We start from the raw sequence: 3552 nt of genomic DNA, 5'->3' as shown, positions 1-3552 counted from the left end.
TAACAAAGCCCCACTAGCCCACACCTGGACACACATAGCATATCCCAAGTTCTGCCCCACCAGGAGGTGTCTTACACACACAGGGGGTCTCATCACCTGAGATGACCACTTGGCCAGTTGGGCATGCTTATTGTCTCACACACACATAGGGGCTGTGCAACCTAGTTAACCCATTTTTCTGTGTGCTTGATCAAGTCCAAGTTACCAACACACACACACACACACACACACACACACACACATACACCTAGACTCTAACACATTGAAACAAGGGGAGCTCCGGTTCACACCAAATGGAGAACAGGATCAAAAGCTGTTGAATGTTGTACCTCTGTCCAGAGCGGAGCAGCCCAAGAAGATAAAATGCATTGTAAAACATGATTCGGGATTCAGAAGTTGGTTTTCCCGCGGGAGCTCTGGCTCTCTGAATCCAGAGCTGTAAGACTTTCCTGTGATCAGACTTTCAGTAAACTTTCTGTTGATTTTAAACAGTCCTCTCCTGTCTTCACTTCTCGTGCTTCCAACAAAAGAATTGGGTTAATTTCTAACAAAAAGGTTAGTATCTAACAGACTCCCCACAGAAAATTTAAGAGTCCCTGCACTGAAGAACATGCACAATTTCTTCAGCCTCTTCCTCTCTCATTCATCTAACTGTTATGGAACAGACTACAGTATCATAGGGGAGATCTGAAAAACGAAGCAAAGAAGAGGCTATCGGGCAAACCATACATTAAGATCTGGCACTTAATACATGGCTAGCCCAGAACCATCTCTTTTCAGTTGAAAACATTCAGACAAATTGCATCTATATTAAAATGTTGTTTTGTGATTGATGGGGGAAAAAATCATGGAAACAACTGGAGACAAATGGGAAGTGATGAATGTGACTGTCTGGGAGACAAATCTGACATGAGAAACAAAGGCAGGGAGTTTAACTTAAAAAGTAATAAATGTACTGTTAGGCCAACAACCTTCACTGTTCTTTTTACTTACTATGAGGGCACCTGCTTGAGTACACTTGTGTGTGTATTGTACTTACTGCTCTGTACAGGTATTCCCATTTACTGCTACTACACTTCAGATGGAAGTACTTTTTAGTCTTCTACATTTATTTGACAGCTATATAGATGAGAGAATGCCTCCTGGTTTTTTTAACTTTGCAGGCTGTTTGACGCTCCAAATTGCAGCAGTGCTAATGGGTCATAAAAGTCATAAAAGTGGTTGACATCAGTCAATCACTTGTAGCGCAGTGACGTTTAACTCCCGGGTTGCCTTGTGATCTCTTGTGATGCCTGACTGTGACTGCTTCTCAAAGTAAATACTAATATTTCTGTCATGTTTAATTGGAGGATCCTGAGGCATTCCCAGGCCAGATGGGATATGTAATACCTCCAGCATATTGTGGGTCTGCCCCATGGTCCACAGAGAGGTGTACTAATCAGACATCCACAGCATATCAACTTGCTTTTGTCATTAACACGAGGGAACTGCAGTTCTCCAAGATCCAAGTTCTTTACCTTTGCCATAAGAGTTAGGATCTCCCTTTTTAATGTATATGCTTGTGCGTGTTCATGTCACACACACTTGAGGAGCCGAATAAGCTGCTAATTAAGTAGCTCTTTATCATGTGAGGGTCTAGGATTGGCAGCATGTCCATCTCATTGAGCAGCTTGATGAAGGGGATATGGTCCTCTTTACTGAACCTCTGCCCGTACAGCTTCAGAAACTTGGGGGTGAGCGATGTTTATCAGTGAGCAGCAGAATCTGAAAACAGATAGATCTAGCACTTAATACTAGAGATTTGCCTTTTTAAAGTTAGTATTTATGACAGTTCTATCCACCTGTATAATAAAACATAGACACTCTGCACAATCCAATACAATAACCCTGCAAAAAATATTATTACACAGTTGCACAGCTTAATTTAATTTTGGTATTACTGCACCACAGAGGTATTGATTTAACTATGGTAATCTGTTTAGATGTAGCTTGTGGTTTTGTTGGGCTGCTTGCATTATGAAACAAAACATATACATTTAATGTCCCAAAAAAATGACTTGTAGAGTAAAACTACCTAAACAAACTTCAAAACAGACTATTATTATGAGTCCCAAATGACTAATTATGGGTTTAACCTCATGTTAGAGTCCCTATAACCAAAGGGCAACCTAGCTGCAGCATTTGTGAGAAGAGCTTCCTGCACCTGACAGCAAACCCAGGCTACAGCTCTCTGAGGAAAATGGCTCTGGACAGGTTCATTTTAATCTTTGCCAAAGGTTCCGTGGCCTCCCGATCCAGCTGGTCCAACTAAGGCAGCAGGCCATTATACACAATCTCCTTCTGATAGACAAACTGTGCCATTTCCCCATCCATAGCTATATCTGACTGACGGGTCACTTGTCTGCTGTATGCACGTGTAAAAATGCAAAAGCAATTTCTTTATGTAAGAACACTGTGCCTTGTGGGAAATGCACTTTCTAAGTTAGTGGACATAATCATCTGTCCAGTAACCAGGCAGAGGGCAGGCGATCACAGGGGAAAATATGTCATGGTAAATGAGCTGTGCAAAGCCCTGAGCACAGAGGGCAGGCCTGGCTTCTCTCTGACCTGCAGCGTCAAGGTGCTGTGTGACTTCACAGATCTATTGGTTGGTTGCATGCGCACATGGCAGGTCGCCGGATTTGTTCACCAGCAATGATACACAGCTGGAAGTGAAAGGAAATGATTAGTGCACAGGCTGCAACTCCACCTCAGCCTTTTCTTAAGATGCCAGATTGCAGTGTCCTGTGCCCAACCCTGCCTCAACCTCACTAGAGGTCCTCTGGTTGTGTCTGTAGGTCTCACTGCAGCCCGTGACACTCTTGCATGCCTTCCGTCAGTTTCACCTTTCTGAGAACAAGTGGAGTGCCCTCTTTCAAACTACTGTGGGTCTTTGGTTCTTGTTACCATTGCTAACTCTGAGAGACGAGGCAGTCCAAGTAACTTCAAAACAGTGCTGATTTATTCAAAGGATCACAGGTAAAATTAACATTACACGCTCAAGTATCTTGCACCTCCAACATGCACGCAGGCAGATGTAAGGTGGAAAACCCTGAGCCCACCAGGCCTATCACCTCGTTTGGGCTAGCCCCATACTACACAGAAACGTCAACCGGGACGTCTCTGTTACCAGCTTTGCAGCTGGCCATAGCAATAGTCAAAACATGAAGCAAATCAACGTGTGAATGTGTATGTCTGTTGGTTAAGTGGTGTGTAACTAAAAACATTCTCACGACCTCTAGTACATGTCGTGGCTTAAACATAAGAACATATTATGGCTAAAGCTACAGTTATACACGTCATAATAATAATATTAAACACCCTGTCTGCTGACAGTCATCAACTCTTCTCTCTAGTTATCCTTGACCAGATGTACCCTGTAGAAACTCATAAGCATGACTAAGCATTTAACAGTCTAACTAGACATCCTATCTCCACTAAACATTTCTAATACATAAAGTATCTATCCAAATTCTATCTGACTAAAAATACCTAACACTACTTTCCCTCTAT

General features: G+C 42.6%; 1 pseudogene; it reads right to left on the bottom strand.

Annotated features, from left to right (window-relative positions):
• LOC109963056 (proteasome activator complex subunit 4B-like) overlaps positions 1-2361 on the bottom strand; it is a 29501-nt pseudogene extending 27140 nt beyond the window's left edge.
• Positions 2362-3552: the final 1191 nt, after the last annotated feature.

This window comes from Monopterus albus, unplaced genomic scaffold, assembly GCF_001952655.1.
Source record: "Monopterus albus unplaced genomic scaffold, M_albus_1.0 scaffold69.1, whole genome shotgun sequence".
In the NCBI taxonomy this organism is placed as follows: Eukaryota; Metazoa; Chordata; class Actinopteri; order Synbranchiformes; family Synbranchidae; genus Monopterus; species Monopterus albus.
This window is presented reverse-complemented; position numbering and strand designations above follow the sequence as displayed.